At 35.9% G+C, this 12,533-nt stretch overlaps 1 protein-coding gene and 1 pseudogene across 6 annotated transcripts in view; one reads left to right on the forward strand and one right to left on the reverse strand.

Moving 5' to 3' along the window:
• CTNNA3 (catenin alpha 3) overlaps window positions 1-12,533 on the reverse strand; it is a 1,783,011-nt gene that overhangs the window by 292,556 nt on the left and 1,477,922 nt on the right. The window lies entirely within an intron of this gene.
• On the forward strand, window positions 9,629-10,049 carry LOC101087101 (annotated as a pseudogene).

Genomic DNA, 12,533 nt, shown 5'->3' on the forward strand with positions numbered 1-12,533 from the left:
CAATCCTGTCTTTGGCCAATTACAGAGGCCATCTATATGCATTTAAAAATAAAGGCAAATAAATATAACAACAATTTAGTGACTATTCCTGAGATGTCTTCTCATAAAACTATTAACTATTAGATATAATTTTAAACAAACATTTTGAAAATCACCGTATCAAAGTAACCTTACTTTATGGAGATCATGTATACATGCTTACAGAATAAACGAATAAATGGGAATGACCTAATTTTCTGGGATATCTATGAAATAAATTTTTGAGTGATAACATGATCCATTTATTCATACATTTGAGTATTTCAAACAGAGTGATGTTTCTGGAAAATTGTCTTAGATGACTCAAAGAAGATGAAGCTGCTGAGGTCTCAAGATGCAAATAAAGAATGCAAAGAGATGTGTTTGATGAAATCTGAGCAAAGGCTAAGTAATAGTTCTCATTCAAATGTTTCATGTAATTTTTATTATAAACATATATATTTAAATTGATATAGTAAGTAATTTGCAGATATTTGACTATTTCATCTACACTCTGGAAATATTTCATAGTTAAATTAGTCAGTTAAAAAATTCTCTCCTTTGTAGGGACACCTGGGTTGCTCAGTTGTTGAGCATTGAACTCTTGATTTCAGCTCAGGTCATGATCCCAGGGTCACTGAGCATAGAGCCTGCTTAAATTCTCTTTCTCTTTCTCTCTCTCCTTCTGTCCCTCTCCCCCATGCACGCTCTCTCTCTCTCTCTCTCAAAAATAATAATATAAAATTTTAAATTTTAAAAAACAAAACTCTCTCCTTGATAAAATAAAAGTTTGGCTTACATTATGGAGTGTTTCTATTCATGGGCTTGTATTGCAACATAGCCTCTGTCATACAAGTAATAAAGGATAGATTCAGACTAACTGAGGTCTCCCCATGTGCATGCTGTCCACTTAAAATGCATATCTCCTTTACTACATCTAAATTTTTAAACATAATCAATAAAACTAAATTATACATTGGTAGTCTTTAATACTTTTTTAAATTCAATTATAATTAACAGTGTTATATTATTTTCAAGTTTACAATATAATAATTCAACAATTCTATACATTATTCAGTGCTCATGGTGATAAGTGTACTCTTAATCCCCTGTGTTTATTTCATTCATCCCCCAGCCCCCTCACCCTCTGGAAGCCACCAGTTTGTTTTATGTATTTAAGAGTCTCATATTTTATTTGTCTCTTTTTTTCTTGGCTTGCTTATTATTTTTCCCCTTAAATTCCACATAAGTAAAATCCTATGGGACTTGTCTTTCTCTGTCTGACTTATTTCACTTAGCATTACACCCTCTGGGTCCTGCCATGCTGTTGCAAATGGAAAGATTTCATTCTTTTTTATAACTGAGTAATACTCCTATATGTGTATATATATCCACTTTATCTTTTCATCTGTGCACACACACTTGGGTTGTTTTCATATTTTGACTATTGTAATGAGGCTGCAGTAAAAATGGGGGGGGGCATATGTCTTTTCAAATTAGTGTTTTCATTTTCAGTGAGTGAATACCCAGCAGTGGAATTACTGAATCATATGGCAATTTTATTTTTAATTTCTTGAGGGACCTCTATAGTGTTTTCAATAGTGGCTGCCCCAGTTTTCATTCCTACCAATAGTACACGAGGGCTCCTTTTTCTCTACATGTTGGCCAACACTTGTTATTTGTTGTATTTTTTATTCTAGCCATTCTGATAGGCATATAGTGATATTTCATTATAGTTTTGATTTTCATTTCCCTGTTGATAAGTGATGTTAAGCATCTTTTCATTTGTCTTCTTTAGAAAAATGTCTATCAAGGTCCTCTGCTCATTTTTCTATTCACATTATTTGTTGTAGTTTTTGTTTTATTTTGTTTTGTTTTTGGGTATTGAAGTCTTTAATACTTTTTTTTTTTTCAACGTTTATTTATTTTTGGAACAGGGAGAGACAGAGCATGAACGGGGGAGGGGCAGAGAGAGGGAGACACAGAATCGGAAACAGGCTCCAGGCTCTGAGCCATCAGCCCAGAGCCTGACGCGGGGCTCGAACTCCCGGACCGCGAGATCGTGACCTGGCTGAAGTCGGACGCTTAACCGACTGCGCCACCCAGGCGCCCCTTTAATACTTTTTAAAGTCAGCCTCTTGGCAGATGAAATGTGTATGTATATTCAGTTGTCATATATTTTCTCAGAACTCAGTATATTTTGTCAAGTGCAAATAAATAATATCTAACCACAATTCACCTTAAAGAAAAAAAGTATAAGACTAGATAAGAAAAAAAATAATAAGCTTCTCTAATATATAATTTGGAATGTTATTATTAATATATATTGTTCTAAAAGGTACATATTTTGATCCTTAAATCTCATGCCATGATTTTACAACATTTCTGAAACTTACCCATTACATTTCATGAAAAAAAAATGTGTCTAGGTACCCCTAAGAGGAGTTATTTAACTGTACGGGGTTGGTACACTTCTTTTGTATAATATGCAACCAAAGAGACAGTGTTTCTTTTTCTTAAAGAAGAACATTATTGAAAATAGACAATGCACCCCCATATTTGAGATATCTGGATAGCCATCAAATAAGCTAGAGCATCGTTTCCAAAATGTTATGCATGCCATAGCCACATATCTTGCTCTTTTTTATTCCTACTGTCAAAATGAATCCATCTTTTAGACATGCCATTGATGTATCTACTTCGTCAAAAAACGAATTTTGAAAGTGTTTTCTTTTACATCATGAAACTAATGATGGCAGAGGTGAGAAATGGAGCAGGCAAAACCTTTACTGAATATATTAGTTTATTTAGCTCTAGATATCTTTATTGCTTTTTCAACACATGAATTCAAATTTTAGAAAGAAGGCTGATGTTGATCATCTAGCTCTTGTCATACTGTTGTGCTCATGTGGATTGAAATGGTGTTGCAATGCCCAAATCACTATTTTTAAAGTAATTTTCTACCTGATGTATTTGTTCACATTAATAAAAAAATTATTTTGTTGTAGTCATTCATAGCAGCTGAAACAGCAAAACGCAAGCTAGTCCGAGATGATCTAATTTGTACTTGCCACCACAATATTTCTTCCAGGCACAATCAGCTACTCTGTCAGCATCAGTGAACCTCCTCTCTGTATGTTTAATGAGAAAATGTGCAGAAAGAATATCAAAAATATTTTTATCAGTGCTCAATTTTCCATTCCACTTATAGTTTGAAGAATCCCAGACAGTAGATGAGGCTCAGGCAAAAGGTGAAAAGCAGCTAATGATTTTGGTTTCTCATTTCGGGAGTAAGAACTAGGTAGATAGATGGAGAGGGAAATTGTATAGGATTTAGTAATTCTGTAGCTATTCAAACATGGGAGAGAAAAATGAAAAGAATTTTAAACTTCCCAATCCCTTTCTCTTTACATATTCACAAGAAATAGATTACAAAGACAAAATAAAACCGCAAATGATATTGAACTTTTATGAGCATTCCTAGATTGATAATACCCTAGAACAATATAATAAAGCTTAACTAAATCATAATATAATTGCCACTAAATAATAATAATTAGAATAAATAGCATTTATATAGTACTGTTTTCAAACTGCTTGGTTATATACATCACTCTGTATTTATATCATCTATAGCAAACACATAAAAACCAAACCTCCCCAGCATGGCTTGAAAAAATTGTTTAATCAAATCAATTTGGAAAATCATATTTAAGGAATTTAAAAAGGAGAGATGTATATAAAAGATGATAAAATACTAGAAAATACAGTTAGTGTACATTGAAAAAAGTAATTTTCTTATGGCCTTCTGTTGTGTTTACATGTATTGTTTTGTTTAACTACATAATTAAATACCATTTCTTCCCTCACATACACTTCACACACTCAACATTCCCAAATAAGCACCAATGTTATAAAAATATGACAACTCTCCTCTCCCAGTAACCAGAGGAATCAATGCCCAAGGAATATAAGAGAGGGTGGCTTTGGTCTCCTGCACTTTAATATCCACCAGTGTCCCCACCAAGACCACCCAAAGGATATTCAGGGTAAAGCTGGTATGTTTTTTAAGCAAAGTATATTCTTAAAAGTTCTGCAACCCCAACCTCATCCTCTCAGGAGATGGCTGTACCTAAACTGCAATTTAGAAGCTCTGTGTATGTCAATAAGATATTGTTGCAGTTAAAGTAATAACATAATTTCTGCTATGTCATTCATTTATTCATTCAATAAATAAGTAGAGAGCCTACTTTATCCCAGGCACTGTTCTAAGATTTGAGAATATGTAATTGGGAGAAAAAACAAACAATAACAACAACACACATACACACACACACACACACACACACACACACACACACACACACAAACAGACAAATCTTCTAGTTAAGAGAAAGACAAAAGATGTAATGAATGAGTAAACATTGGGCATTCTATAAGGAAAGAAATGCTATCAATACAATGAGGTAAGAAGGATGAGTGCATGAAACAAGGGACAGTTGGAATTTTAACAGGGAGAATCAGGTACATGTCACTGATAAGGTACATCTGGAAAAGAAGTGGGGGGGGGAGGGACAGGTGCACCCACACAATACATCTGGGGGAAACATATTCCATGCAAAGAAAACAGGTGCTTCCAAAGCCCTGAGGTGGAATCACACTTGGGGTGTTTGAGAAACAGTAAAATAGGTCAGTGTGGAGAAGTGGTGGAAGCCAAGGTAAAAGGAAAGAAGCAATCAGAGGTTTTAGGTATCTTAGAAAGCAATATGCTTTAAAAGGCATGAAGAAAACAAGAGGCAGGGATAAGTCCTTTTTCCATATTTCTTTATTTTGTGGCAATAAGTTAGGTTCTGCTTACAAATTGGAGCTCTAGGGGAGTAAATCATGTGGATTCAAGAAAACCTTAGCATGGGTTTCTCATACTTGGTTAAAATATGTGTATGTCGTGGCAGATATCTATGCAGTTTCTATTTGATTTAGTAAATATTTCAGTCTATTCTCTAAGCAACTTTTATGTGAAAGTAAGACAGAGAAAACAGAGAGACAGAAGTAAAACAGAAATACCTAGCCGCTACAATGCTTTTCTCTAACTTGATGTTCTTTCCTGGCTCTCACATCTTAAAAACACAGTCAAAAGTATTACTTGATATATATTTGTAAGAAAATTCATCTAGCATATAATATCCAAGGTGTTTTATATTGATTCTAATCAGCCTTTTAAAGTAATGGCATTGTACAAACCAGATAGAATAAAATTAAAATAAATTTGGGAAAGGAACTTCAGGCACTGAAAACAAGTGTGCCATATATGGGTAGGAAAAGTTTAGGTATGCTGGGAAGCGTGATCTCAATATACAGCTGTTATGAGGGAAAAATAATCATAATCCTTTAGTAACTTTCTATAACTTAGTAAAGCAAACAAGATAATAAAAGATCAGATTCAGAATCTCAGCTTACTTAAATAATCAAACTTCAATTAGGTCAAAGAGTCTTGCATTAACAATAAAAAAGCATAATTTTTGATCCTGATAAGAAAAAAAAACTCCAATTATTACATGATCTGTTAGACCTAACAATAAAAAAGAAATTCTTTAAAGGAAGGTCTATTTCAAAATTCCAGAACAAATCCGCTGAATGGATATGAATATTTCTCCCAATTCATGCCTACAATGATGTTAATGTTATTTTCAGGTAGCCAGTAATTATACCTTTAGCTTAAAGAAATGTATAAATGGGTACATTGTTATTTTTGCAGAGATTTATATTTACATTATGTGTTATTTAAAACTGCACTAAATAAATTAACATAATATGGGTTTTTATAAATCAGGTGAGATATCAATGTATTCTGCACAACATAAAACTATGCTAAGCAGATGGGGTCTAGAACAACAACAACAACAAAAAACCCAACATAACCGCATAAAGGTTCACAAAAAAATTCACACGAGTTTATTGACACCAAATGTTGAAAATATGATCTCCTTGAAAATGACAAAATTATAACATCTCTCTAGGACCCAAGCTACTTTGTAAATATAGGAAGTCACGTTCTTGGGTGGGTTGCCCACACTGAAATATTCTCAGATTTTACATAGTAGAAAGAACACTTCCCATAAACAGAGAGCTCTCTGGGGGCATCTACAGGACTAAGTGGTAACTCTCAGGGAAGCAACGGTTCGGGAACTTCGGTCATGCTATACTATTAATGAATTGCCTGATTTATAACCAATGTAAATTTGGAGCTGGCTCCCTTCCCAGAATGCTTCCAAGCAGTAGCACAGCAGCAACAGTAACACTATCGACACAGAAAAAGACGGCAGTTTGAGGAATTAAAAAAATTAAAGTTTTGGCCAAGGCATAAATATATAGCGGATGTCGAGTTCCAAAGGAGGAGTTAGACCTCATGGGGAATATAAAAAGTGAAATAGTAAAAATGAATAATGTTACACTTCTACCTTCACCACACCAAAGTTCTAAAGGGCTCCAGAGAAGGGGACAGCAGACATGGGCAGCATCTGTGAAGGGATCCTTTAGGACACACTGTAAGTACCTCCTCGCCACCAAAAGGGAAGAACGAGAAGGTGAAACCCGAGTAACTGAGGGCTACAGCTCTCAATGCTGCACTGCTGCGAAGGTTTCTATTTAGTACGTGCACAATTATAAAAGTTTAGCTCGGGGCGCCTGGGTGGCTCAGTTGGTTAAGCTTCCAACTTTGGCTCAGGTCATGATCTCACAGTTCCTGGTCTTGAGCCTCACGTTGGGCTCTGTGCTGACAGTTCAGAGCCTGGAGCCTGCTTCAGATTCTGTGTCTCCCTCTCTCTCTGCCCCTCCTCAGCTTACACTGTTTCTCTCTCTCAAAAATGAATAGATATTAAAAAAACTAAGTTTAGCCTTATGTATTTATTTCAGGAAAATATCATTAAGACAAGAATGAGAAGAGCTGTCCTAGGTTGTACAAATTGCTCCATTCACACCTAGAAATGTATCATGTATCACAGTCCCTTTGTAAAATTTTCATTAAAATAGTTTTCCTTTAAGAATATTTTTTTTCTTTTGCTGGGTTTTTACTTATAACTTCATAGGATATTTATTGCAAGGTTTGGTATCCTCATATTTGCAGATTAATATAGAAAATACGTCCTCAATTATTGTAATTCCCCATATAGTATTTCAAATGTCTTTATTTGCTTTGATACATCTGATGTAGCATTACAGATTTAAAAACTTAAAAAGCAAATAGCAATTTATTCATATATCACACGAGCTAAGATAAGTTAATAAGCTATATTGTCTATATGCCAGGGAAATTTTATAATATTATACTAGTCCTTAAAATAGATATAAAATATAATTTCATTATTATCTTACAATAGGGTATGAGCTAAACTGATGAGAAGAAATACTGAAGCCATCTTGCAAACATCAACAGTATTAACCCACCTTGGCCCCTAAATCAGTTCTGGACTCACCCATCACAGACCATGAACTAATTTAAGACACCCAAACTTTTTAATTCAGAGCATTTCCAAGTGCCTACGGCTGTAAGACACATTTAAGGGAAAAGAAGTGACTAAATCCCCAATTCACAATAATAAGTTTAATATGTAAGAAGTGGCAGGCTACAGCTTTGCAAAGCACATTTTCTGCTTTGGCCCCTAGCCATATTTACCCAAATTTCTTGGGGGAAATTTTTTTTCTCTCTCTTAGAACTGCTTCATGAAAGCAGAATTCAAGAAATTATTGTAAGAGTCATTTAAAATGGGAAGTCAGCAGAAACTGGGGTTTTGCTTGATAGCAGCCAAAAACATTGTAGGGAGCATTGGAGGCTGTGTAATTTTGAAAGGACTGTGTTTCTATGCATTGTATTCAGTAGTCTACATGAGCAAAAATGATTAAAAAAAAAGAAAGATTTAGCAGATTCTATTGCCAGGGATGCTGGCAGCCTGCCAAACACACAGAGGTAGCAACTATTCTGCCTCCTTAGCTGCCTTCAGAGTAACATTACCCTCCCCTGCTAAATAAAAGAAGAGGTGTCCCTTGAAATCTGCGGCATGCAGTCGCACCTGCTTAACTTGTGCTTGCTTTTCCTTCATCAAAATATTTGAGTATCTGCTAGCAGGAGGTTCAATCTTTACCTGGCATATAAACTGTAGAAGATCGCGTGTTAATTTTTGACATGACAATAAAGACATAAAATCTTAGTTAAGTGTACTTCGTTATATTGTTTGTGACAGTAAATTGGAGTAGTTGCATTACATTTCTTTTTACTGGGTTTACATATACACGTACACACATTTATACACATATGAAGAGAGAGAGAGATGGGGGTGGGGTGCTGCCTGGAGAGTTCAAGAAAGTGTATTCTTTGTTGTTCTAGGAAGTAAGGGTTGTTTCCTGTCTCTTACTGTCCCTTGCAATACAGCTGTTTGCCTAGGATAGTTTCTCATTTTCTATGGTATTATTTATCATTTAGGTATTTCAGGAAAGAGAGAGAGAATAGATATTGTCCAATTAGTGGATTTTCTGAACATAAAATGAGGAAAGAAGAGAAAGAAAATAATGCTTCCTTCTGATTTTGTAATGGAACATATTAACCTTGATTCGTTGGACGAGAAGTCTATTTGTCGGAGGAACTGAGCAACCTCCTAGGAAAGAACTCATTCTATGTGAGACAGAAGTGATGCGCATCATCTCTCCCAAAATGCAGGTTGGTTGCCTGAGGGTAGAGGAGATTCTCAGTATAGTTTGATGATTTCCCTCGAAGACGCCCCCAACTCGATTCCATATGGACCTGTGACTCATGAGTGAATCTTAGAAAAAAAAGCACACTTTCTGTTGTGGAGTATAAAGCAATTCTTGAAAAGAACAAAATGGAAGAAAGATCTCTTTACAATTTGGCTTCAGTACCCAGTGGAATCTGATGTGCATAGAGCAATGGGCAAGATTGACAGGGGAGAAGGAACCCATGGAAAGTAAAAGTGATACAGCTTAAGACACTGGATGGCCACCATCATGAGATGGTACAGAAAACAGGATGTCCATGAACAAATCTGAAGGGAAACAGTAGCAGAGGAAGATATAGGTGCTGGCATATTGAGTTGCTGTTTATTCAATGTTTGAGTCAACATAAGCAATGTGCTATGCCCTTTAGAAACATTATCTCATTTGATCCCCATAGTAAGTCTTTAAACTAGATATTATAATCCCCATTTTGCAAATAAGGCAAATGGTTATTTAAGAGCAGATGTTTTAAGAAAAGTACCCACTTACGGGTATCATCATCCTTTCACACTTGAAAACATGCAATGACTCCATCTCTAGGGGCTCTGGAAATGGAAATGTTGGATTGTGAATCAATATTAGAGGAGCAGAAGCAGAAAGTAATGCCATTAATAAGAATTTATAAATAGAACAATATATGGCAACAGTTTATCCACACTCCTAAAATGGTGGCAGAAAGATATCATTAGCTATAAATGATTTGAGTTCTCTTTGAGGAAGAGATGGTCACAGCTACAGCAGAGTTCCTGATGCCTGACTTCTGCTACTGACTCCCTGTGTTCACTCCTGTAGAGGAACAGGTGGGTCAGGAAGCCATACTGCAGCCATGGCTTTTAAATATATGGGAAGGACACCTATGAAAACAGAGATTCACCGAATTAGAATTACTCTAACCAACCAAAACATAAAATCTTGGTAGGAAGTACATGCCAACTTGGTCAGAGGCACAAAGGAAAAGAATCTCAAAGGGAAAGGACCAGTTCAGATGCCCACCAAGACTCTTGAGAATCACTACAAGAAAAATTCCTCGTGGTGAAGGTTCTAAGACGTGGGATCATTTTCAGGTGAGGATCCACAAGCTCATTGATTTGCACAGTCCTTCTGAGATAGGCAAGCAGATTATTTCCATCAGTACTGAGCCAGGAGTCAAGGTTGAAGTTACCATTGCTGATGCTTAAATCAATCTTTTTAATAAATTGATTATCAGTTGCTAAGAAAAATAAATTATTTGAGATGAAAATACATGCTAAGGTCTAAGAGAAAACATACTGAAGTTATTAACAGTATCAAATAAGGCCACTGAAAGATGAATAACATAAGATCTGGGACAAATAGTTTAAGTAAGTATTAAAGGCTTATGTCATGGCTATATCCAAGAAGAATCAATGTTTCAAGAATGCCACCCCCTGGTAAGAATAACACAAGCTGTCAGTTACCCATTGACGATTAAATTCTGGGAGGACTTCATTCTCTGCCTCTGCTTCTCCCACACTATCTATCTCCTCACACCTTTTGTGACCAGATTTGAAAATTATGAAGCAAAGACAGGTAAAATCTTAAGACTCATGTGCTTTTACTTTCAGTTGTTTTCTTTCTAGCCTCACCTTAAAATTTTTGTCACCACAAATTATCCCAACCAATTAACCAGAATTTTTTGTAATCTTTTTTTTAAATGTTTAGTTATTTTTGAGAGAGACAGAGACAGAATGCGAGTGGGTTAGGGACAGAGAGAGAGGGAGACACAGAATCCGAAGCAGGCTCCGGGCTCTGAACTGTCAGCACAGAGCCCAACGTGGGGCTTGAACTCACGAGCTGTGAGATCATGACCTGAGCCGAAGTCAGATGCCCAACTGACTGAGCCACCCAGGAGCCCACAGAATTTTGTAAACTAATAAAAAATAGTTAAGTAATCTATCCACAGTTGGTAGCTAACAGAGCTGGGATTTGAACACTGTCCGATTTGAAGGGCCATGTATTATTTTTTAAATGTTTATTTTGAAATAATTATATATTTACAGAAAGTTGCAAGATTGCACAGAGGGATCCCATGCACTCTTTACCCCTCAATGGTTACATTGTACACAACTACAGTATAGTATCAGTACTATGCAATTGCCATCGGTGTAAAGTGTGTATATACTTTCATGCAATCTTATTGCCTGTGTAGATTCATGTAACCACCACCACAACCAAGATATAGAACTATTCCATACCACAGAGATCTCCCTCAGACTATCCTTTTATAGTCACACCTATCCTTCCCCATTAACTCTGTTTAAATCCTGGCAACCATTAATCTGTTCTCCATTCTATATTTTTATTTCAAGAAATCTGTATAAGTGGAATCATACAGTATGTAACCTTTTGAGAATGACATTCTTTTCCACTCAGTATAATGCCCTGAGGTTCGTTCAAGTTGTTGCACATATCAATAGTCTGTTTCTTTTTATTGCCAAGTAGTGTCCCATGGTATGAGTACACCACAGTTTGTGTTAACTCTTCACATGAATATTTTGATTGTTTCCATTATTTGACTATTATAAAAAGCTGCTATGAACAATTATGTATATATTTTTGTGTAGACTTAAATTTTCATTTCTCTGAAATAAACTCCCAGAATGTAATTGCTGGATCATAAGGTAAGTGTATATTTAGCTTTTCTTTTTAAGAAATTGCCAATTTTTTTTTTCCAGAATAGGGAGCCTTGTTTTAACTACTCTATTTTAGTGCTTCCTAAGTTTGAACAAACCACATCCATAGTATCTGTGGTAGCCAGCTTCTGATATGGTCCCCAATAACCCCTGCCTCCTCCTGGAATCCACAACCTTGTGTAACCTCCCTCCATGTTTTACTAAGATTGGAATGTGTGGCTGATAGATTATGACAGAAGTGATGGTATATACCTCCAAGATTTGGTTTTTCTCTTTACCTTTCCTCTCTCTCTCTCTCTCTCTCTCTCTCTGTCTCTCTTTCTCTCTGTCTCTCTCTCCTCTCTGTGTCTCTTTCATCATTTGTTCTAGAGGAAGCCATGTTGTGATAAGCTCTATGAGAGAAGCCCAGTGGTGAGGAACTGAAGCCTCCTGCCAAAACCACATAGGAGAGCTTAGAAATGAACTCTTCAGCCCCAGTTACGTCTTTCAGAACTGTAATGCTGCCCAATACCTCGACTGCAACCTTATGAGACACTTAACCAAACTCAACCAGCTAAGACACTCCAAGATTCCTAATACACACACACACACACACACACACACACACACACACACACGCACACACACACACACAGTGAGATAATAAATATTGTTCTAAAAAGCAAAGTTTTGTGTGCTTCATTATGCCACCATAAGTAGCAAATAAATATTTTGATATAAGAAGTCTAATCCTACCTATAATGATAAAAACTTAAAATATGAGATTGGTTTTGGAACTAGGTAATGAATGGAGCTAAATAAACCGCAGGGATTTTGAGAAAAGTGCTGGGGAGGTCTTAAAGTGCCTTAAACACACTGTTTTTAGAACTGACTTGTGTAAAAGCTGGAAGAGAGGACTTAAAAGAAAAAATGGAAAAAATCTTACTAAAAACTGGCAGAAAGATTCCTCATTAAGTAGTGACAGAAAGCATATCCAGTTACCCGCAGAAATGTGGAAGGTAAAAAAACATATATATTTATAGCAATAAACTGGTTGAGCTAGTTGTGGAGATTTCCGACTACTATGTTGAAAGTGTCTCC

The sequence above is a fragment of the Felis catus genome, chromosome D2 (genome assembly GCF_018350175.1).
Source record: "Felis catus isolate Fca126 chromosome D2, F.catus_Fca126_mat1.0, whole genome shotgun sequence".
NCBI lineage: Eukaryota > Metazoa > Chordata > Mammalia > Carnivora > Felidae > Felis > Felis catus.